Source organism: Oncorhynchus keta, unplaced genomic scaffold (genome assembly GCF_023373465.1).
Source record: "Oncorhynchus keta strain PuntledgeMale-10-30-2019 unplaced genomic scaffold, Oket_V2 Un_contig_3376_pilon_pilon, whole genome shotgun sequence".
Classification (NCBI taxonomy): Eukaryota; Metazoa; Chordata; class Actinopteri; order Salmoniformes; family Salmonidae; genus Oncorhynchus; species Oncorhynchus keta.
The window spans coordinates 127,501-152,558 of record NW_026287222.1 but is presented as its reverse complement, the minus strand read 5'-3'; the positions used below and the strand labels follow the sequence as shown (position 1 = coordinate 152,558).

General features: G+C 45.9%; 1 protein-coding gene and 1 long non-coding RNA gene across 14 annotated transcripts in view; both read left to right on the top strand.

Moving 5' to 3' along the window:
• LOC127923918 (tumor suppressor candidate 3-like) overlaps positions 1 to 25,058 on the top strand; it is a 140,882-nt gene that overhangs the window by 21,224 nt on the left and 94,600 nt on the right. The gene's annotated exons all lie outside the window — the stretch shown is intronic.
• On the top strand, positions 19,501 to 22,836 carry LOC127923919 (uncharacterized). Of its 12 annotated transcripts, none has more exons than XR_008116114.1 (3): positions 19,501 to 19,543; positions 21,250 to 21,348; positions 22,803 to 22,817. It is a non-coding gene; the product is annotated as an uncharacterized LOC127923919 (long non-coding RNA). The 12 variants fall into 12 exon arrangements; XR_008116116.1 differs by lacking the exon at positions 22,803 to 22,817 and adding an exon at positions 21,820 to 21,834; XR_008116108.1 differs by lacking the exon at positions 22,803 to 22,817 and adding an exon at positions 21,415 to 21,633.

Here is a 25,058-nt window from a genome sequence, read left to right as displayed (position 1 = left end):
TCTCTATTTAACTCAGTCTCTCTCCCTCCGTCCTCTCGCCCTCTCTATTTAACTCAGTCTCTCTCTCCCTCCGTCCTCTCGCCCTCTCTATTTAACTCAGTCTCTCTCTCCCTCCGTCCTCTCGCCCTCTCTATTTAACTCAGTCTCTCTCCCTCCGTCCTCTCGCCCTCTCTATTTAACTCAGTCTCTCTCTCCCTCCGTCCTCTCGCCCTCTCTATTTAACTCAGTCTCTCTCTCCCTCCGTCCTCTCGCCCTCTCTATTTAACTCAGTCTCTCTCTCCCTCCGTCCTCTCGCCCTCTCTATTTAACTCAGTCTCTCTCTCCCTCCGTCCTCTCGCCCTCTCTGATTAACTCAGTCTCTCTCTCCCTCCGTCCTCTCGCCCTCTCTATTTAACTCAGTCTCTCTCTCCCTCCGTCCTCTCGCCCTCTCTATTTAACTCAGTCTCTCTCTCCCTCCGTCCTCTCGCCCTCTCTATTTAACTCAGTCTCTCTCTCCCTCCGTCCTCTCGCCCTCTCTATTTAACTCAGTCTCTCTCTCCCTCCGTCCTCTCGCCCTCTCTATTTAACTCAGTCTCTCTCTCCCTCCGTCCTCTCGCCCTCTCTATTTAACTCAGTCTCTCTCTATTTAATTCAGTCTCTCTCTATTTAACTCAGTCTCTCTCTATTTAACTCAGTCTCTCTCTATTTAACTCAGTCTCTCTCTATTTAACTCAGTCGCTCTCTCCCTCCGTCCTCTCGCCCTCTCTATTTAACTCAGTCTCTCTCTATTTAACTCAGTCTCTCTCTATTTAACTCAGTCTCTCTCTATTTAACTCAGTCTCTCTCTATTTAACTCAGTCTCTCTCTATTTAACTCAGTCTCTCTCTATTTAACTCAGTCTCTCTCCCTCTCTCTCGCTCTCTCTATTTAACTCAGTCTCTCTCTATTTAACTCAGTCTCTCTCTATTTAACTCAGTCTCTCTCCCTCTCTCTCGCTCTCTCTATTTAACTCAGTCTCTCTCTATTTAACTCAGTCTCTCCCCTCTCCCTCTCTCTATTTAACTCAGTCTCTCTCCCTCTCTCTATTTAACTCAGTCTCTCTCCCTCTCTCTTGCTCTCTCTATTTAACTCAGTCTCTCTCTATTTAGCTCAGTCTCTCTCCCTCCGTCCTCTCGCCCTCTCTATTTAACTCAGTCTCTCTCTCCCTCCGTCCTCTCGCCCTCTCTATTTAACTCAGTCTCTCTCTCCCTCCGTCCTCTCACCCTCTCTATTTAACTCAGTCTCTCTTGCCCTCTCTATTTAACTCAGTCTCTCTCGCCCTCTCTATTTAACTCAGTCTCTCTCCCTCCGTCCTCTCGCCCTCTCTATTTAACTCAGTCTCTCTCTCGCCCTCTCTATTTAACTCAGTCTCTCTCTCGCTCTCTCTATTTAACTCAGTCTCTCTCCCCCTCTCTCTATTTAACTCAGTCTCTCTCTCGCCCTCTCTATTTAACTCAGTCTCTCTCTCGCTCTCTCTATTTAACTCAGTCTCTCTCTATTTAACTCAGTCTCTCTCCCTCCGTCCTCTCGCCCTCTCTATTTAACTCAGTCTCTCTCCCTCCGTCCTCTCGCCCTCTCTATTTAACTCAGTCTCTCTCTCGCTCTCTCTATTTAACTCAGTCTCTCTCCCTCTCTCTCTATTTAACTCAGTCTCTCTCTCGCTCTCTCTCGCCCTCTCTATTTAACTGTCTCTCTCCCCCTCTCTCCATTTAACTCAGTCTCTCTCCCTCTCTCTATTTAACTCAGTCTCTCTCTCGCCCTCTCTATTTAACTCAGTCTCTCTCCCTCTCTCTCTATTTAACTCAGTCTCTCTCCCTCTCTCTCTATTTAACTCAGTCTCTCTCTCGCTCTCTCTATTTAACTCAGTCTCTCTCCCTCTCTCTCTATTTAACTCAGTCTCTCTCTCTCGCTCTCTCTATTTAACTCAGTCTCTCTCTCTCTCTATTTAACTCAGTCTCTCTCCCTCCGTCCTCTCGCCCTCTCTATTTAACTCAGTCTCTCTCTCGCCCTCTCTATTTAACTCAGTCTCTCTCTCGCTCTCTCTATTTAACTCAGTCTCTCTCCCCCTCTCTCTATTTAACTCAGTCTCTCTCTCGCCCTCTCTATTTAACTCAGTCTCTCTCTCGCTCTCTCTATTTAACTCAGTCTCTCTCTATTTAACTCAGTCTCTCTCCCTCCGTCCTCTCGCCCTCTCTATTTAACTCAGTCTCTCTCCCTCTCTCTCTATTTAACTCAGTCTCTCTCCCTCTCTCTCTATTTAACTCAGTCTCTCTCTCGCTCTCTCTATTTAACTCAGTCTCTCTCTCTCTCTCTCTCTCTCTCTATTTAACTCAGTCTCTCTCTCGCCCTCTCTATTTAACTCAGTCTCTCTCTCGCCCTCTCTATTTAACTCAGTCTCTCTCTCGCTCTCTCTATTTAACTCAGTCTCTCTCTCTCTCTCTCTCTCTCTCTCTCTCTATTTAACTCAGTCTCTCTCTCGCCCTCTCTATTTAACTCAGTCTCTCTCTCGCTCTCTCTATTTAACTCAGTCTCTCTCTCGCTCTCTCTATTTAACTCAGTCTCTCTTGCGATGTTGCGTTTGCCGCCAAAAGAAGCTCCTCCCTCCATTGCCTCCATCGACCTGCCACCTCAGCAGCAGATCCATCCTTCAGCGCCAGTTACCCCTGAGCCTGGCCACCGCAGCCACCCTGTTTATTGAGCTCAACGGTTTGATTTGGTTATAAACGTGGCATAATAAAAGGACGGTCGGCGGCTACAGAGGGGGACTTTCATTGCAGTGGTGTCCAGTAATAGAGAGGACGGGTGTAAACAGACAGAGGCCCGATGCGCTTCCCCTGCAATAATGGAGGAGCGCAGGAGAGAACGAGGGAACGAGGGAGGAGGGAAATAGAAGAGAAGAGGAAAGTGCTGTCTACCAGGGACATCTCAGCTATAGTCAAATCCCACCTCCGGGCCGTTAAACAAGAGGCAACAAGCACTGCGGGGACTCTCCCAATCCGCCGCCACTACAAAGCTAATTGATTATGAGAGAGGTACGGTTGTCGTGTGGTTGTCGTACAGACAAAAGGCACAAGGAGCCATTTTGTGTCTGAACGGAGCTCTGGAGATTGTCAGTAGTTGCAACGTGCCATGTTTCCAGATCGGGGGAGGAATAAAAGCAACGAAGGTGTGAACTTCATCTCTTGACAAAATGCACATTCATCAAGATAATCAAAGCCTTCTTTTCTCTCACATGCCCCGGAGGGTACAGGGAAGCACTTTTATCAAAATGCTTGCAGTTAAAGTGAAGCATCTAAATAACATGACAGGCTACGGTTTTTATTCTGTGTGTCATATTCACCCACATTGAGCTCGATGGATAAGGTTTAGAGTGATTGAAGGGCCATGAACTGGTACGATTCCATACTTCAAATGTTCAGCACGATTCTCCAGAAGTTTCCTCTTCCTCCCTTATTTAATTAAGCAAAAGAGAAATGAAGGATCTCCGAGGTAGACCGGCAGCACTGCGGTCGCCATCAATATCAAATAAAACACATTTTTTAATGAGTAAATCCCCATAGCTCCGGAATTGGACGCTGTGAGTGGTTTGTAATAAGGGGGCGCTAATTAAGGGCCATGTCTGTACTGTATGACCACTCTGATGACCTGGACGTGCCTCTGACTGCTGAAGGAACTAGGCATAACGAGGGACTTACAGGGCAGCGCCAGGCTGATGAGCTCTCTGCTTTAGATTCCCAATTCAGCTGCTCTTACAGGAGGAAATGGGTTGGAAAGGAACGAGAGTGGGATGGAGAGAGAGGAGATATGGAGAGAGGCTGAGCAGGAATGGAGTAGATCCAGGAGGGAGAGAGAGAGAGAGATGGATGGGGAGCGAGAGAAGCGGAGCAAGTCTACCGTGGCGGACTGACTAGCAGCCTGTGGAGATGTGATGACCCAGCCGCACTGGGAAAAGCGATATCTCTTAAGTGTGTTTGTGCGTGTGCGCGCTCATGAGCTTCCACTGCACAGAGGCCTGGGGGTTGGAAGATGGGTAAACTGAAGTAGCAGTTGACAGGAAGGTGAATAGTTAGCTGATGCCCTGGGAGGAGGAAGTACAGGAGAGAGGTGAAAGGGCAATGGAATACAAACACTGGATCAGGGAATGAGGGAACAGACAGGCCGAGTAGATGTGATTATCAGGGAGGGAGGAAGGAAGAGAAGGAGAAAGGGAACAGACAGGCCTAGTGGATGTAATTATCAGTGAGGGAGGAAGAGAAGGAGAGAGGGAACAGACAGGCCAAGTAGATGTAATTATCAGGAGGGAGGAAGAGAGGGAGGAAGGAAGAGAAGGAGAAAGGGAACAGACAGGCCTAGTGGATGTAATTATCAGGAGGGAGGAAGAGAAGGAGAAAGGGAACAGACAGGCCTAGTAGATGTAATTATCAGGGAGGAAGGAAGAGAGGGAGGAAGGAAGAGAAGGAGAGAGGGAACAGACAGGCCTAGTAGATGTAATTATCAGAGAGAGAGAGGAAGAGAGGGAGGGAACAGACAGGCCTAGTAGATGTAATTATCAGAGAGAGAGAGAGAGAGGAAGAGAGAGAGTGAACAGACAGGCCTAGTAGATGTAATTATCAGAGAGAGAGAGGAGGAGGAAGAGAAGGAGAAAGGGAACAGACAGGCCTAGTATGTAATTATCAGGAGGAGGAAGAGAAGGAGAAAGGGAACAGACAGGCCAAGTAGATGTATTATCAGAGGGAGAGAGAGGGAGGAAGGAAGAGAGAGGAGAAAGGGAACAGACAGGCCTAGTGGATGAGGAGGGAGGAAGAGAAGGAGAAAGGAACAGACAGGCCTAGTAGATGTGATTATCAGAGAGAGAGAGAGAGAGGAAGAGAGAGAGTGAACAGACAGGCCTAGTAGATGTAATTATCAGAGAGAGAGAGGAAGAGAGGGAGGGAACAGACAGGCCTAGTAGATGTGATTATCAGAGAGAGAGAGAGAGAAAGGAAGAGAGGGAGGAAGAGAAGGAGAGTGAGGGAACAGACAGGCCTAGTAGATGTGTTTATCAGAGAGAGAGAGGGGAAGAGAGGGAGGAAGAGAAGGAGAGAGAGGGAACAGACAGGCCTAGTAGATGTGATTATCAGAGAGAGAGAGAGGAAGAGAGGGAGGAAGAGAAGGAGAGTGAGGGAACAGACAGGCCTAGTAGATGTGTTTATCAGAGAGAGAGAGAGGAAGAGAGGGAGGAAGAGAAGGAGAGAGAGGGAACAGACAGGCCTAGTAGATGTGATTATCAGAGAGAGAGAGAGAGGAAGAGAGGGAGGAAGAGAAGGAGAGTGAGGGAACAGACAGGCCCAGTAGATGTGATTATCAGAGAGAGAGAGAGGAAGAGAGGGAGGAAGAGAAGGAGAGAGAGGGAACAGACAGGCCTAGTAGATGTGATTATTAGAGAGAGAGAGAGGAAGAGTGGGAAGAAGAGAAGGAGAGAGAGGGAACAGACAGGCCCAGTAGATGTGATTATTAGAGAAAGAGAGGAAGAGAAGGAGAGGGGGAACAGACAGGCCTAGTAGATGTGATTATCAGAGAGAGAGAGAGAGAAAGGAAGAGAGGGAGGAAGAGAAGGAGAGTGAGGGAACAGACATGCCTAGTATATGTGATTATCAGGGAGAGGGAGAGGAAGAGAGGGAGGAAGAGAAGGAGAGAGAGGGAACAGACAGGCCTAGTAGGTGTGATTATTAGAGAGAGAGAGAGGAAGAGTGGGAAGAAGAGAAGGAGAGAGAGGGAACAGACAGGCCCAGTAGATGTGATTATTAGAGAAAGAGAGGAAGAGAAGGAGAGGGGGAACAGACAGGCCTAGTAGATGTGATTATCAGAGAGAGAGAGAGAGAGAGAAAGGAAGAGAGGGAGGAAGAGAAGGAGAGTGAGGGAACAGACATGCCTAGTATATGTGATTATCAGGGAGAGGGAGAGGAAGAGAGGGAGGAAGAGAATGAGAGAGAGGGAACAGACAGGCCTAGTAGATGTGATTATTAGAGAGAGAGAGAGAAAGAGTGGGAAGAAGAGAAGGAGAGAGAGGGAACAGACAGGCCTAGTAGATGTAATTATCAGGGAGGAAGGAAGAGAGGGAGGAAGGAAGAGAAGGAGAGAGGGAACAGACAGGCCTAGTAGATGTGATTATCAGGGAGGGAGGAAGAGAAGGAGAGAGGGAACAGACAGGCCTAGTAGATGTGATTATCAGAGAGAGAGAGAGGAAGAGCGGGAGGAAGAGAAGGAGAGAGAGGGAACAGACAGGCCCAGTAGATGTGATTATTAGAGAAAGAGAGGAAGAGAATGAGAGGGGGAACAGACAGGCCTAGTAGATGTGATTATCAGAGAGAGAGAGAGAGAGGAAGAGAAGGAGAGTGAGGGAACAGACATGCCTAGTAGATGTGATTATCAGGGAGAGGAAGAGAAGGAGAAAGGGAACAGACAGGCCTAGTAGATGTGATTATTAGAGAGAGAGAGAGGAAGAGAAGGAGAAAGGGAACAGACAGGCCTAGTATATGTAATTATCAGGGAGGGAGGAAGAGAAGGAGAAAGGGAACAGACAGGCCTAGTAGATGTGATTATCAGAGAGAGAGAGGAAGAGAGGGAGGAAGAGAAGGAGAGAGAGGGAACAGACAGGCCTAGTAGATGTGATTATCAGAGAGAGAGAGAGGAAGAGAGGGAGGAAGAGAAGGAGAGAGAGGGAACAGACAGGCCCAGTAGATGTGATTATCAGAGAGAGAGAGGAAGAGAGGGAGGAAGAGAAGGAGAGAGAGGGAACAGACAGGCCTAGTAGATGTGATTATCAGAGAGAGAGAGAGGAAGAGAGGGAGGAAGAGAAGGAGAGAGAGGGAACAGACAGGCCTAGTAGATGTGATTATCAGAGAGAGAGAGAGGAAGAGAGGGAGGAAGAGAAGGAGAGAGAGGGAACAGACAGGCCCAGTAGATGTGATTATCAGAGAGAGAGAGAGGAAGAGAGGGAGGAAGAGAAGGAGAGAGAGGGAACAGACAGGCCTAGTAGATGTGATTATGAGAGAGAGAGAGAGAGAGAGAGAGAGAGAGAGAGAGAGGAGAGAGAGAGAGAGAGAGAGAGAGAGAGAGAGAGAGAGAGAGAGAGAGAGAGAGAGAGAGAGAGCGATGGGAGGGAACAGACAGGCCTAGTAGATGTGATTATCAGAGAGGGAGGAGGAGAAGGAGAGAGGGAACAGACAGGCCTAGTAGATGTGATTATCAGAGAGAGAGAGGGAGGAAGAGAAGGAGAGAGGGAACAGACAGGCCTAGTAGATGTGATTATCAGAGAGAGAGAGAGGAAGAGAGGGAGATGGGAGGGAACAGACAGGCCTAGTATATGTGTTTATCAGAGAGAGAGAGAGAGAAGAGAGGGAGGAAGAGAAGGAGAGAGAGGGAACAGACAGGCCCAGTAGATGTGATTATCAGAGAGAGAGAGAGAGAGAGAGGAAGAGAGGGAGATGGGAGGGAACAGACAGGCCTAGTAGATGTGTTTATCAGAGAGAGAGAGAGGAAGAGAGGGAGGAAGAGAAGGAGAGAGAGGGAACAGACAGGCCCAGTAGATGTGATTATTAGAGAAAGAGAGGAAGAGAAGGAGAGGGGGAACAGACAGGCCTAGTAGATGTGATTATCAGAGAGAGAGAGAGAGAGAGGAAGAGAAGGAGAGAGAGGGAACAGACAGGCCTAGTAGATGTGATTATCAGGGAGAGGGAGAGGAAGAGTGGGAGAGAGATGGAACAGACAGGCCCAGTAGATGTGATTTTCAGAGAGAGAGGGAGGAAGAGAAGGAGAGAGAGGGAACAGACAGGCCTAGTAGATGTGATTATCAGGGAGAGAGAGAGGAAGAGAAGGAGAGAGAGGGAACAGACAGGCCCAGTAGATTTGATTATCAGAGAGAGAGAGAGAGAGAGGAAGAGAAGGAGAGAGAGGGAACAGACAGGCCTAGTAGATGTGATTATCAGGGAGAGAGAGAGGAAGAGAAGGAGAGAGAGGGAACAGACAGGCCCAGTAGATGTGATTATCAGAGAGAGGGAGGAAGAGAAGGAGAGAGAGGGAACAGACAGGCCCAGTAGATGTGATTATCAGAGAGAGGGAGGAAGAGAAGGAGAGAGAGGGAACAGACAGGCCTAGTAGATGTGATTATCAGGGAGAGAGAGAGGAAGAGAAGGAGAGAGAGGGAACAGACAGGCCCAGTAGATGTGATTATCAGAGAGAGGGAGGAAGAGAAGGAGAGAGAGGGAACAGACAGGCCCAGTAGATGTGATTATCAGAGAGAGAGGGAGGAAGAGAAGGAGAGAGAGGGAACAGACAGACCCAGTAGATGTGATTATCAGAGAGAGGGAGGAAGAGAAGGAGAGAGAGGGAACAGACAGGCCTAGTAGATGTGATTATCAGAGAGGGGGAGGAAGAGAAGGAGAGGGAGGGAACAGACAGGCCTAGTAGATGTGATTATCAGGGAGAGAGAGAGGAAGAGAAGGAGAGAGAGGGAACAGACAGGCCCAGTAGATTTGATTATCAGAGAGAGAGAGAGAGAGGGAAGAGAAGGAGAGAGAGGGAACAGACAGGCCCAGTAGATGTGATTGTCAGAGAGAGGGAGGAAGAGAATGAGAGAGAGGGAGGAAGAGAAGGAGAGAGAGGGAACAGACAGGCCTAGTAGATGTGATTATCAGGGAGAGAGAGAGGAAGAGAAGGAGAGAGAGGGAACAGACAGGCCCAGTAGATGTGATTATCAGGGAGAGAGAGAGGAAGAGAAGGAGAGAGAGGGAACAGACAGGCCCAGTAGATGTGATTATCAGAGAGAGAGGGAGGAAGAGAAGGAGAGAGAGGGAACAGACAGGCCCAGTAGATGTGATTATCAGAGAGAGGAGGAAGAGAAGGAGAGAGAGGGAACAGACAGGCCTAGTGTATGTGATTATCAGAGAGAGAGGGAGGGGTTATAGAACAGATACATGTACCTGCCAATGGAATGGCAGCAGGAGGAGAAGGAAGAGCGAGGGAGAGTCAGATGGTGTGGGGAGTGAAAGGTGAGGGAGACGTTAATACTCGCCTAGCCATAGTGTGTAATTATACTGTACATGACCTGAAAGAGTGACGCTCTTCCCCCTTCACAGTGTAACGGAGTCGTTTTAGTGAACCATGCTCATATTATGAGTAACCTTGTCTGAGATTTGAACACTTGCATTAGCTCCCCAGGTTATTGCCTAGGATGTCGCTCCCTGGAGAACAGTGTACGCCCAACAGCTCCTGTCAACCTGACATGGGCTCTGTCCTTTCCTGAGTCTGGTGTTATAGCCAGGGTTTCCCCTAAGATTGTTTTCTGCAGTGGCGGCGGCGTGCATATAGGGGAAACGGGGATATCTATATTCGGTCTTCATGCTCCTCGGCCCCATTATGCCCCATACATCATCCGTGCCCCTAAATGTAATACGCATGTATACGTCTGTATTATATTAAAATAGATGTTATTTTTTGGAGGCGACAGTGTGTTGCGCCCCTGCTAAATGTAGATAGGGGAAACAGAGATATCTACAGGACCAGTCTAAAGGTTGGACCCACCTACACATTCAAGGGTTTGTCTTTATTTTTACTCTTTTCTACATGCTACATACAGAGGGTGGCTACTTTGATCATTCTCAAATATAAAATACATTTTCATTTGTTTTTGGTTACGGCATTCCATGTGTTATTTTAGATGATGTGTGTTATTTCATAGATTTGATGTCTTCGCTATTATTCTACAATGTAGAAAATAGTCCAAATAAAGAAATCCCCTTGAATGAGTGGGTGTGTCCAAACGTTTGTCTGGTACTGTATATACTGTCTTCACGCTGGCTCTCACAGGGACTTTACCGCCCCATTATGCCCCATACATCATCCCTGAATCAGATGTAAGGGGTTACACCTCAGCATGCTCCAAGTATCTACAGTCATTCAGGTACGCTCTTCCCAGTGGCCTCTCTCTCTTCCCTATGCCATCCTCCCCTCACATAGTCAGGCCCAGTCTCTTCAAAAACCCTATTGCCCCCTATGCATTTGATGTTCATTTGAAAACATACGGACCGAGTGCCGTTCTCTGCATGTCTATCTAAGATGGATCCAGACATTGAAAACATACGGACCGAGTGCCGTTCTCTGCATGTCTATCTAAGATGGATCCAGACATTGAAAACATACGGACCGAGGGCCGTTCGCTGCATGTCTATCTAAGATGGATCCAGACATTGAAAACATACGGACCGAGGGCCGTTCTCTGCATGTCTATCTAAGATGGATCCAGACATTGAAAACATACGGACTATCTAAGATGGATCCAGACATTGAAAACATACGTTCTCTGCATGTCTATCTATCTAAGATGGATCCAGACATTGAAAACATACGGACCGAGGGCCGTTCTCTGCATGTCTATCTAAGATGGATCCAGACATTGAAAACATACGGACCGAGGGCCGTTCTCTGCATGTCTATCTAAGATGGATCCAGACATTGAAAACATACGGACATTGAAAAGATGGATCATACGGATGTCTATCTAAGATGGATCCAGACATTGAAAACATACGGACCGAGGGCCGTTCTCTGCATGTCTATCTAAGATGGATCCAGACATTGAAAACATACGGACCGAGGGCCGTTCTCTGCATGTCTATCTAAGATGGATCCAGACATTGAAAACATACGGACCGAGGGCCGTTCTCTGCATGTCTATCTAAGATGGATCCAGACATTGAAAACATACGGACCGAGGGCCGTTCTCTGCATGTCTATCTAAGATGGATCCAGACATTGAAAACATACGGACCGAGGGCCGTTCTCTGCATGTCTATCTAAGATGGATCCAGACATTGAAAACATACGGACCGATGTCTATCTAAGATGGATCCAGACATTCTCTTCTCTGCATGTCTATCTAAGATGGATCCAGACATTGAAAACATACGGACCGAGTGCCGTTCTCTGCATGTGTATCTAAGATGGATCCAGACATTGAAAACATACGGACCGAGTGCCGTTCTCTGCATGTCTATCTAAGATGGATCCAGACATTGAAAACATACGGACCGAGTGCCGTTCTCTGCATGTCTATCTAAGATGGATCCAGACATTGCAATGGACCCTCTTCATCCCACCCAGATTTTCAGTGGGGTCGTGGTTTTAGGATGGCTAGTGGTCACTGCTGCTACTGGAGAGATACTGGCTTTGTAGTGGGGTAGTGGTTTTAGGATGGCTCGTGGTCACTGCTGCTACTGGAGAGATACTGGCTTTGCAGTGGGGTAGTGGTTTTAGGATGGCTCGTGGTCACTGCTGCTACTGGAGAGATACTGGCGCTGCAGGTTTTTCTTCCAGCCTTGTTCTAACAGGACCGATTCAAATGAATCCACTGCTCATCAGGACCTTGATTGGCTGAATCAGGTGAGTTAGAAGGGCTGGAGCAAAAGCCTGCACACTCAGTAGCTCTACAGGAGGAGGGTTGGCCATCCTTGTTTCAGGGGACGATTGGCCGTCCTTGTTTCGAGGACGACTGGCCATCCAGCCTTGTGTCAGAGGAGGGTTTGGAGGTGGTGAGTGGAGGGATCAGTGGAGTGCTGAAATGAGAGTCCCAGGTGGCAATCCCCTTCGGGGGAAGGATAAGGAATACTTTTGGGAATCCAGGTGCCAGCCCAAGGTTACCGCGTCACTGCAGGAGAATAGAAACAAAAGGTAGAGAGGAAGCTACTTGGGTGGAGCATGGGTCAGTTGGTGGAGCATGGGTCAGTTGGTGGAGCGTGGGTCAGTTGGTGGAGCGTGGGTCAGTTGGTGGAGCGTGGGTCAGTTGGTGGAGCGTGGGTCAGTTGGTGGAGCGTGGGTCAGTTGGTGGAGCGTGGGTCAGTTGGTGGAGCGTGGGTCAGTTGGTGGAGCGTGGGTCAGTTGGTGGAGCGTGGGTCAGTTGGTAGCGCGTGGGTCAGTTGGTGGAGCGTGGGTCAGTTGGTGGAGCGTGGGTCAGTTGGTGGAGCGTGGGTCAGTTGGTAGAGCGTGGGTCAGTTGGTGGAGCGTGGGTCAGTTGGTGGAGCGTGGGTCAGTTGGTGGAGCGTGGGTCAGTTGGTGGAGCGTGGGTCAGTTGGTGGAGCGTGGGTCAGTTGGTAGAGCGTGGGTCAGTTGGTGGAGCGTGGGTCAGTTGGTAGAGCGTGGGTCAGTTGGTGGAGCGTGGGTCAGTTGGTAGAGCGTGGGTCAGTTGGTGGAGCGTGGGTCAGTTGGTGGAGCGTGGGTCAGTTGGTGGAGCGTGGGTCAGTTGGTGGAGCGTGGGTCAGTTGGTGGAGCGTGGGTCAGTTGGTGGAGCATGGGTCAGTTGGTAGCGTTTGGGTCAGTTGGTGGAGCCTGGGTCAGTTGGTGGAGCGTGGGTCAGTTGGTGGAGCGTGGGTCAGTTGGTGGAGCGTGGGTCAGTTGGTAGAGCGTGGGTCAGTTGGTGGAGCGTGGGTCAGTTGGTGGAGCGTGGGTCAGTTGGTGGAGCTTGGTGCTTACATGGTCAGGGTTGTGGGTTGGATTCCCACGGGGGAAATGTATTTACTACTGTAAGTCACTGGAGAAGAGCGTCTGCTGAATGACTAAAATGTACATTTAAAATGAGAGGGACAGTGGTGAAGGACAGATAGAGCGAACAATAACACACTGGGAGACACATCCTTTTGTGGACTGCTTATTCCTTGGCCCACTTCAGAGTCAATAGTCCGCCCTCGTCACTTCTCAACCAATGTTGACTGATAGGTGTAGAATCCACGACAATGGCCGACCCAGTGAACCAACCACAAAAACATGATTGTTTTTCTCTGTGTGTGATTCCATCTTTCTGTCTGTTTGTCTGTTTGTCCATCAGCCCTTAAACCTCCCACCTTGCTGCTGTTGTTGTGTCTGACGTCTACTTGCTCCAGAGATTTGTCAAACCCATTTCCCAAGAATTTCTCCTTTGCCTTGAGAGATGAGGGTCAGGCCAGGTAAATAGGACGCTCTTACGGAGGGTAACGACCATGTTGGATTGTTTTCGGCACCTTTGGTCCGTAGTACCTTTGGGAGGGGGTGGTTGGGGAGGGGGTGGTTGGGGAGGGGTGGTTGGGGAAGGGGTGGTTGGGGATGGGGTGGTTGGGGATGGGGTGGTTGGGGGGGATGGGGTGGTTGGGGATGGGGTGGTTGGGGATGGTTGGGGAGGGGGGGGGTGGTTGGGGATGGGGTGGTTGGGGATGGGGTGGTTGGGGAGGGGTGGTTGGTTGGGGGGGAGGGGTGGTTGGGGATGGGGTGGTTGGGGAGGGGGTGGTTGGGGAGGGGGTGGTTGGGGATGGGGATGGGGTGGTTGGGGAGGATTAACCTCTTTCTGCCAGATAAGGGGGGAATAGAAATGTGTGATCATGAGACCGACCTCCTTCCCTCCTTCCTCCCCTGTTTCTAAACGGTCTGGCTCAGTAGGATTGATGTCCTTTTGTGGTGAGTCATCCCGGGACAATTTCTCCAAATCCCCCCACTCAATAGGGAATTCCAAAGCCGGCAGCGCTTTGACCTGGCCATTTTCAATCACGCCGTTTGTAGTACCCACTGCTGTTGTTGTCGTCGTTGGCCCAAGAGTAGAGCGAGATGGGAGGAGAGGGAGAGGAAGTGCTTGCTCTGTGTAATTTGTTCCCCGTTGCGGTTGCTCTGTGAGCAATAAATAGCCTCTCTGTCCGAGTGGCTTCACAAGGATGTGTTCTGCTCTCTATAGTGAGGTCATACTGTAGGTCTTGAAATTAATCTCAGTTTAACAATACATTTTAACTAGAAATAACCAAGTACTTGAGTATTGCACCTCTCATATTGCCAGCAATCACGGCACCCAATGACTGGCCTTTCTTATGCAGTCCAACAACATCCACCCAACATATATGACGGGCTTGTTGTTTTTACTCCTGAATATTCATAAACGACTTTAATGCAGCTCCAAATCACATTTGCACTTGACGTCACGTGGTGCAGCAACCGTGATGATTGCAGCGTGTCAGTACGCGTCCGGCGTCCTCAGTAAAACATGTTAGCAATAAGGATGTGAGGGAGAGGGGGATGAGTGAAGGGAAGAGGAGAGAGATAACTAATGCAAATGGCAGCAGAGAGGAATATGACAGAGTGGGTCACACAGGAAGGCTGGGTCTTCTACAGCTGTCCCAGCACTGCATGGGGCGACAGGGGGAGAGAAGAGAACCGCAGGAGGACAGAGATGGAGGGACGGGAGATAACCGAGAGGAAGGAAGCGGTGGGAGTATAGATGGAATGAACAGAAGAGTGGTGGAAGGGGGGAGGATATGAAAGGGAAGAGGAAAGAGGAAAAGAGACGGAAAGAAAGGAAGACTTTTTGGGAACAATAGCAGGGAGATTGAGGTTTTCAGAGGAAGACACCGCAAGAGAGAGAGAGAGAGATGGAGAAAAGTATGAGAGAGAGAGACCGCAGGGAGAGAGGAAATGACAAAAGGGAGATGAAGAGAGACAACTTGACAAGAGAGTCAGCGGGAGACAGAAGCCGTGTCTACACTTGACACTTCATGTAGCTTTAGTATTCTGAACATGGAGTTCTGATCATGGAATTCTGAACGCGTCATGTGTCTACAACTACATTTACATGTGTCTACCATGTCCACAGTGTTTCCGGATTCCCTTTTCCTGCGCTATATTACAACGCCAGTATGCATTCTACGAACAGTAGAATAGGCTAAATATGATAACGCAACAACTGATGGCAGTAGCTAACTACTGTAGCTAACCTATGTAGCTAACCTATGTAGCTAACTACTGTAGCTAACCTATGTAGCTAACCTATGTAGCTAACCTATGTAGATAACTCCTGTAGCTAACCTATGTAACTAACCTATGTTGCTAACCTATGTAGATAACTCCTGTAGCTAACCTATGTAACTAACCTATGTAGCTAACTACTGTAGCTACCTATGTAGATAACTACTGTAGCTAACCTATGTAGATAACTACTGTAGCTAACCTATGTAACTAACCTATGTAGATAACTACTGTAGCTAACCTATGTAGATAACTACTGTAGCTAACCTATGTAGCTAACTACTGTAGCTAACCTATGTAGATAACTACTGTAGCTAACCTATGTAGATAACTACTGTAGCTAACCTATGTAGATAACTACTGTAGCTAACCTATGTAGATAACTACTGTAGCTAACCTATGTAGATAACTACTGTAGCTAACCTATGTAGCTAACTACTGTAGCTAACCTATGTAGCTTAACTATGTAGCTTACCTATGTAGCTAACCTATGTAGCTTACCTATGTAGCCAACCTATGTAGCTAACCTATGTAGCTTACCTATGTAGCTAACCTATGTAGCTAACCTATGTAGTTAACCTATGTAGCTTACCTATGTAGCTAACCTATGTAGTTAACCTATGTAGCTTACCTATGTAGCTAACCTATGTAGCTTACCTATGTAGCTTACCTATGTAGCTTACCTATGTAGCTTACCTATGTAGCTAACTACTGTAGCTAACCTATGTAGCTAACTACTGTAGCTAACCTATGTAGCTTAACTATGTAGCTTACCTATGTAGCTAACCTATGTAGCTTACCTATGTAGCCAACCTATGTAGCTAACCTATGTAGCTTACCTATGTAGCTAACCTATGTAGCTAACCTATGTAGTTAACCTATGTAGCTTACCTATGTAGCTAACCTATGTAGCTAACCTATGTAGTTAACCTATGTAGCTTACCTATGTAGCTAACCTATGTAGCTTACCTATGTAGCTAACCTATGTAGCTTACCTATGTAGCTTACCTATGTAGTTGCAAGGAACGCTAAAAGGATTGCAAACGGATGAACTCTTACCCAAACAAAAAATGGTTTTTATGAGGCCAGCAAACACGTTCCTCAACGTATTTCCTCCAACGTTATAATGAAAAGGTGCCTCTCGAGTTGTCTGGAGACTTGTGGGAGGAGTGATGATGACGTCGCCCACTGTGTGCGCTTTCGGTAGCCTGATTGTGTCCCGACTGAGGAAAGATCCACACACAATGCATCCCTGACCAGCTCCTGAAGTGGTCAGGCAGATCTGAACACAATCACACCACAAAGACACTTTTGTGCGTCTAGACCCGTATTTTCAATGTGATCTTTGCATTCTGATAGCAGTGTAGAGAGGTGTGTGTGTAGAGGTGTGTGTGTAGAGGTGTGTGTGTGTGTGTGTGTGTGTGTGTGTGTGTGTGTGTGTGTGTGTGTGTGTGTGTGTGTGTGTGTGTGTGTGTGTGTGTGTGTGTGTGTGTGTGTGTGTGTGTGTGTGTGTGTGTGTGTGTAGAGGTGTGTAGAGGGTGTGTGTGTGTGTGTGTGTGTGTAGAGAGGTGTGTGTGTGTGTATGTAGAGAGGTGTGTGTGTGTGTGTGTGTAGAGAGGTGTGTGTGTTTGTGTGTAGAGAGGTGTGTGTGTGTGTGTGTGTGTGTGTGTGTGTGTAGAGAGGTGTGTGTGTGTGTGTGTAGAGAGGGGTGTGTGTGTAGAGAGAGGTGTGTGTGGTGTGTGTGTGTAAAGAGGGGTGTGTGTGTGTGTGTGTAGAGAGAGATGGGTGTGTGTGTGACCAAATCCTACCCACCCAAAATACCCTCCCTCGGTTAGCGTTGCTGTTTCACCTGTGGGCCTGATTTTAAGACTGCTCTGACACGCCCACCTGTTGACTCACTGGTTACAGCCATAGGGGTGGCTGGTGGGTAGAACGAGGGAAGGAGGAGGAGGGGAGAGATTACTGGCTCTGAGACAGCATGCTGCATTGTCCCGGTAACCTTATCTCTTGGCTACAGTCAGTTACCCCGCCGCTTTACAGTCGTCACCGCCGCAACGCCAATTAGACATCCTGTAATCCCGTCTTCACAGGTTAACGACGGGGAAGGGACCGGCGGTGGTGAGCTCTGCAGGGGTGTTGTTGGGTTTTCAGGTTTCATTTTGAGTGGCAGGGCTTAGTGACCTTTGAATCGGACGTCATTGACTCTTGAAGTTCGATGGCCAGAGTTTGGATTGACCTAGGCTTTGTCCCAACTCCCAAATGGTTCCCTATTCCCTACTATATATTAACTGAAACTGGCCTGTTGTTAGGGAACACTATTAATAATGTTCCTATATGATGCCATTTCGGATTTGCCCCTGGACCAGTTGCAGTACTTTAGCTCTTGTACTTTGCAGTTACAAGTCACAGTTTGACACAAAATGTCTTCCCTGCTGTCAGAAATCCAAGATTAGATGATATTGTTTCTTCTACTCAAGAGGCCCGAGGAGTCCTGGATGATGCAGTCAGGGCTTTCTGTGAGTCCGTTTGGCTTTCCCCCCCTCTCCTTTTTCCTCTCTCTCCCTCTTTCTACTCTCTCTCTTTCTTTTATGACCTCTCTGGAGAAGCCACTAGCTACAAGAGTCAGTATGACTCTCTTTCTCTCAATTCAATTTAAGGAGCTTTATTGGTATGGGTAAATTATGTTTACATTGCTAAGGCAAGTGAAATAGATAATAAACAAAAAATAGACACTAAACATTACACTAAAGACCCCCCCCCTCCTTCTCTCGTCTTGTCACACCTTCTCATATACCTCCCTGCCCTGCCCTCACCTCGTTTCCTCTCCTTCCCTCCCTCCTCAACAACATAATACATGTTTAAGTCGAGAGAGGTTTACTAAAGATTCAGTTCACTGCAGTGCCTGCAGTCTAGAAACAGTAGCCTCTAAACCTGGAACATCTGACCTGAGACCTGAGGGGGAGTCAGGGCTTCAAATTCACCAAGCGTCAACAGGGAGGTGGGCGAACAGAAATGCACACTTACAGAAATATATACATACCCACTTACAGAAATATATACATACACACTTACAGAAATATACACATACACACGTACAGAAATATATACATACACACTTACAGAAATATACACATACACACTTACAGAAATATACACATACACACTTACAGAAATATATACATACACACTTACAGAAATATACACATACACACTTACAGAAATATATACATACACACTTACAGAAATATATACATACACACTTACAGAAATATATACATACACACTTACAGAAATATATACATACACACTTACAGAAATATATACATACACACTTACAGAAATATACACATACACACTTACAGAAATATACACATACACACTTACAGAAATATATACATACACACTTACAGAAATATACACATACACACTTACAGAAATATATACATACACACTTACAGAAATATACACATGCACACTTACAGAAATATATACATACACACTTACAGAAATATATACATACACACTTACAGAAATATACACATACACACTTACAGAAATATATACATACACACTTACAGAAATATACACATACACACTTACAGAAATATACACATACACACTTACAGAAATATACACATACACACTTACAGAAATATACACATACACACTTACAGAAATATACACATACACACTTACAGAAATATACACATACACACTTACAGAAATATACACATACACACTTACAGAAATATACACATACACACTTACAGAAATATACACATACACACTTACAGAAATATATACATACACACTTACAGAAATATACACATACACACTTACAGAAATATACACATACACACTTACAGAAAAATACACACACACACACACACACACACACACACACACACACACACACACACACACACACACACACACACACACACACACACACACACACACACACACACACACACACACACACACACACACACACATAAATACACAGGCCACTGGAGCAGAACAGAACATATGCTGTTAAACACACACTGGTCCATGATTCACTAACTGCCCTATGTTGCCAAACCAGATGGAAGAGAGGATATGTTGTTAGCAGTAATGGTTAATGTTGTTTATAATGAAGAGACAATGTAGAGTGTTTAGACAATGTTTGTATGTTGACCATGTGGAGTGTTAATCTGGAGGTGTAGGTTATGTTGACCATGTAGAGTGTTAATCTGGAGGTGTAGGTCGGTATGTTGACCATGTAGACTGTTAATCTGGAGGTGTAGGTTGGTTATGTTGACCATGTAGAGTGTTAATCTGGAGGTGTAGGTCGGTTATGTTGACCATGTAGACTGTTAATCTGGAGGTGTAGGTTGGTTATGTTGACCATGTAGAGTGTTAATCTGGAGGTGTAGGTTGGTTATGTTGACCATGTAGAGTGTTAATCTGGAGGTGTAGGTCGGGTATGTTGACCATGTAGAGTGTTAATCTGGAGGTGTAGGTTGGTTATGTTGACCATGTAGAGTGTTAATCTGGAGGTGTAGGTTATGTTAACCATGTAGAGTGTTAATCTGGAGGTGTAGGTTGGTTATGTTGACCATGTAGAGTGTTAATCTGGAGGTGTAGGTCGGGTATGTTGACCATGTAGAGTGTTAATCTGGAGGTGTAGGTTATGTTGACCATGTTCATTAGATGTAGGATTGGTTATGTTGACCATGTTCATTAGATGTAGGTCGGTTATGTTGACCATGTTCATTAGATGTAGGTTGGTTATGTTGACCATGTTCATTAGATGTAGGTTGGTTATGTTGACCATGTTCATTAGATGTAGGATTGGTTATGTTGACCATGTTCATTAGATGTAGGATCGGTTATGTTGACCATGTTCATTAGATGTAGGTCGGTTATGTTGACCATGTTCATTAGATGTAGGTTGGTTATGTTGACCATGTTCATTAGATGTAGGTCGGTTATGTTGACCATGTTCATTAGATGTAGGTCGGTTATGTTGACCATGTTCATTAGATGTAGGATCGGTTATGTTGACCATGTTCATTAGATGTAGGTTGGTTATGTTGACCATGTTCATTAGATGTAGGATCGGTTATGTTGACCATGTTCATTAGATGTAGGATTGGTTATGTTGACCATGTTCATTAGATGTAGGTCGGTTATGTTGACCATGTTCATTAGATGTAGGATCGGTTATGTTGACCATGTTCATTAGATGTAGGATTGGTTATGTTGATCATGTTCATTAGATGTAGGATCGGTTATGTTGACCATGTTCATTATATGTAGGATCGGTTATGTTGACCATGTTCATTAGATGTAGGATCGGTTATGTTGACCATGTTCATTAGATGTAGGATCGGTTATGTTGACCATGTTCATTATATGTAGGATCGGTTATGTTGACCATGTTCATTAGATGTAGGATCGGTTATGTTGACCATGTTCATTAGATGTAGGATCGGTTATGTTGACCATGTTCATTAGATGTAGGTTGGTTATGTTGACCATGTTCATTAGATGTAGGTCGGTTATGTTGACCATGTTCATTAGATGTAGGTTGGTTATGTTGACCATGTTCATTAGATGTAGGATCGGTTATGTTGACCATGTTCATTAGATGTAGGTCAGTTATGTTGACCATGTTCATTAGATGTAGGTTGGTTATGTTGACCATGTTCATTAGATGTAGGTTGGTTATGTTGACCATGTTCATTAGATGTACGTCGGTTATGTTGACCATGTTCATTAGATGTAGGTTGGTTATGTTGACCATGTTCATTAGATGTAGGATCGGTTATGTTGACCATGTTCATTAGATGTAGGTCGGTTATGTTGACCATGTTCATTAGATGTAGGATTGGTTATGTTGACCATGTTCATTAGATGTAGGTTGGTTATGTTGACCATGTTCATTAGATGTAGGTTGGTTATGTTGACCATGTTCATTAGATGTAGGTCGGTTATGTTGACCATGTTCATTAGATGTAGGTTGGTTATGTTGACCATGTTCATTAGATGTAGGATCGGTTATGTTGACCATGTTCATTAGATGTAGGTTGGTTATGTTGACCATGTTCATTAGATGTAGGATCGGTTATGTTGACCATGTTCATTAGATGTAGGTCGGTTATGTTGACCATGTTCATTAGATGTAGGTTGGTTATGTTGACCATGTTCATTAGATGTAGGATCGGTTATGTTGACCATGTTCATTAGATGTAGGTCGGTTATGTTGACCATGTTCATTAGATGTAGGATCGGTTATGTTGACCATGTTCATTAGATGTAGGTCGGTTATGTTGACCATGTTCATTAGATGTAGGATCGGTTATGTTGACCATGTTCATTAGATGTAGGTTGGTTATGTTGACCATGTTCATTAGATGTAGGATCGGTTATGTTGACCATGTTCATTAGATGTAGGTTGGTTATGTTGACCATGTTCATTAGATGTAGGTCGGTTATGTTGACCATGTTCATTATATGTAGGTTGGTTATGTTGACCATGTTCATTAGATGTAGGTCGGTTATGTTGACCATGTTCATTAGATGTAGGTTGGTTATGTTGACCATGTTCATTAGATGTAGGTTGGTTATGTTGACCATGTTCATTAGATGTAGGATCGGTTATGTTGACCATGTTCATTAGATGTAGGATCGTTTATGTTGACCATGTTCATTATATGTAGGATCGGTTATGTTGACCATGTTCATTAGATGTAGGATCGGTTATGTTGACCATGTTCATTAGATGTAGGATCGGTTATGTTGACCATGTTCATTAGATGTACGTCGGTTATGTTGACCATGTTCATTAGATGTAGGATCGGTTATGTTGACCATGTTCATTAGATGTAGGATCGTTATGTTGACCATGTTCATTAGATGTAGGATCGGTTATGTTGACCATGTTCATTAGATGTAGGATCGGTTATGTTGACCATGTTCATTAGATGTAGGATCGGTTATGTTGACCATGTTCATTAGATGTAGGTTGGTTATGTTGACCATGTTCATTAGATGTAGGATTGGTTATGTTGACCATGTTCATTAGATGTAGGATTGGTTATGTTGACCATGTTCATTAGATGTAGGATTGTTTATGTTGACCATGTTCATTAGATGTAGGATTGGTTATGTTGACCATGTTCATTAGATGTAGGATTGTTTATGTTGACCATGTTCATTAGATGTAGGATCGGTTATGTTGACCATGTTCATTAGATGTAGGATTGGTTATGTTGACCATGTTCATTAGATGTAGGATCGGTTATGTTGACCATGTTCATTAGATGTAGGATCGGTTATGTTGACCATGTTCATTAGATGTAGGATCGGTTATGTTGACCATGTTCATTAGATGTAGGATCGGTTATGTTGACCATGTTCATTAGATGTAGGATCGTTTATGTTGACCATGTTCATTAGATGTAGGATCGTTTATGTTGACCATGTTCATTAGATGTAGATCGGTTATGTTGACCATGTTCATTAGATGTAGGATCGGTTATGTTGACCATGTTCATTAGATGTAGGATCGTTTATGTTGACCATGTTCATTAGATGTAGGATCGGTTATGTTGACCATGTTCATTAGATGTAGGATCGTTTATGTTGACCATGTTCATTAGATGTAGGATCGGTTATGTTGACCATGTTCATTAGATGTAGGATCGTTTATGTTGACCATGTTCATTAGATGTAGGTCGGTTATGTTGACCATGTTCATTAGATGTAGGATCGTTTATGTTGACCATGTTCATTAGATGTAGGATCGGTTATGTTGACCATGTTCATTAGATGTAGGATCGGTTATGTTGACCATGTTCATTAGATGTAGGATCGTTTATGTTGACCATGTTCATTAGATGTAGGATCGTTTATGTTGACCATGTTCATTAGATGTAGGATCGTTTATGTTGACCATGTTCATTAGATGTAGGATCGTTTATGTTGACCATGTTCATTAGATGTAGGTTGGTTATGTTGACCATGTTCATTAGATGTAGGATCGTTTATGTTGACCATGTTCATTAGAAAGGCTGATTTCTGGGCGGTGAGATCTTCATCTGATGGGATGTGTGATAGTCTGTGGAAAAATACCACATTCCTTTCTAATTCTGGGATTTGTTATTTTTCGGCGACATATTTACATGTCTGTTCAAATATTGAAAATGACTAAATGCCAGTGAGATACCAGATGCTTGCTGTACCTACGAGGTACCTTGGCAGTGAGTGCTGCCAGGATACACTACCCACTGATTCCCAGTCATAGAGCTATCCCATGAGTACACAATGTGTGTGTATCCCCGCGCGTACTTCTGTGAGTGTGTGAGGGAGGCGACACTTCCGACGGAAGTGGCGATGTGCTTCGTCTCCGTGAAGCGGACGCTCACCAGGGATCAAGCTGTCAACAGTCTTCCGACACGTCACTTTAGTTAGCCACCTGGTGAAGGAGAGTGTGTGACTGTGTGTGACTGTGTGTGTGTGTGTGTGAGTGTGAGTGTGTTTAAACTGAGACACTGCAGAGACATTGCTGTGGGGGTGAATGAAGGTTGTTTAGTCAGTGCCTGTCAGACAGGGGAAGAGAGAGAGGTATCACATTGTGATGGTTTTGGTGGAAGATACTGCCCCTTGTGGCCAAAACAGAGTTTTATTTAATGGCTGCATGGTTAGAACGAGACTTGAGTCAATTTAATAGAGAATGCTGACATTGGCTGGTCTTTGTTGTTTGTGCAGCGTTTCCTCCTCCTCCATCTTTCTTTGTTTATTCTCTCTCTCACTACTTCTCCCACCTCATTTTATCTTTTGCTCTCTCTCGCCCACTCTATCCACCCCTCTCTTATTTCGTTTCTCCCTCTTTCTGTCTTTCATTTGATCCCTCTGGTTCTCATCTTCTGCCATCCCCTCTCTGTCTCTCTCTCCCTCTCCCCTATTCTCGCTCCCTCCATCTTTCCTCTCCAGTGCCTTTGTACTACTCTTTTATATCTCCATCCCTCCTTCCATCGCTCATTTTGTGTGTGTGTGTGTGTGTGTGTGTGTGTGTGTGTGTGTGTGTGTGTGTGTGTGTGTGTGTGTGTGTGTGTGTGTGTGTGTGTGTGTGTGTGTGTGTGTGTGTGTGTGTGTGTGTGTGTGTGTGTGTGTGTGTGTGTGTGTTGACCGGTGCATCATTAGCGCTGTGTGTGATTGGCAGCAGGCCTGACAGGGCCTCCTATGGGGGGAGGCAGTGGAGGGAACCTGCCGCTCTGCTCCGCAAGGGAAGACTGCCAAGCATTCTCTCTCACACACTGAGACATGCATCCATCCATGCACAATAATGGCATGTTGTGTCTCTATGCAGGGTTGTGTCTTTGCCCCCTACTGTATCAAACATCCTAGCCTGTCAGAAACCTTTCACCCTCCCAGTAAAATATATTTAATTTAGCCTCACACTCACACTGAGACAGTCAGTCTCAGTCCGTTTTGTCAACTTTGGACTCCTACAAAATCCAACAAAATTATTCAGCGACTTTGCCGCTCGCCCTCTGATCCCTCCCTCTCTTGACGTGTCCATTTAATGAGGATTAATAGAAAACATGTAAATCACAAATAAATACAGAAAAGTTGATGACAGCCCTCATCTGCTGTTAGAGAGAGAGAGGGGAGAGAGAGAGAGAGAGAGGGGAGAGTAGAGAGTTGAGAGAGAGAGGGGGGAGAGTTGAGAGAGAGAGGGGGGAGAGTAGAGAGAGAGAGGGGGGAGAGTAGAGAGAGGGGGAGAGTAGAGAGAGCGAGGGGGAGAGTAGAGAGAGAGAGAGGGGGAGAATAGAGAGAGAGGGGGAGAGTAGAGAGAGAGAGACAGGGGGGAGAGTAGAGAGAGAGAGGGGGAGAGTAGAGAGAGAGAGGGGGGAGAGTAGAGAGAGAGGGGGGAGTAGAGAGAGAGAGAGGGGAGAGTATAGAGAGAGAGAGGGGAGAGTATCGAGAGAGAGAGGGGAGAGTAGAGAGAGAGAGGAGAGTAGAGAGCGAGAGAGAGAGGGGAGAGTAGAGAGAGAGGGGAGAGTAGAGAGAGAGAGAGGGGAGAGTAGAGAGAGGGGGAGTAGAGAGAGAGGGGAGAGTAGATAGAGTGAGAGGAGAGAGAGAGAGGGGGAGAGGAGAGAGAGAGGGGAGAGTAGCGAGAGAGAGGGAGGGGAGAGTAGAGAGAGGGGGGAGAATAGCGAGAGAGAGAGAGAGAGAGAGAGAGAGAGAGGGAGAGTAGA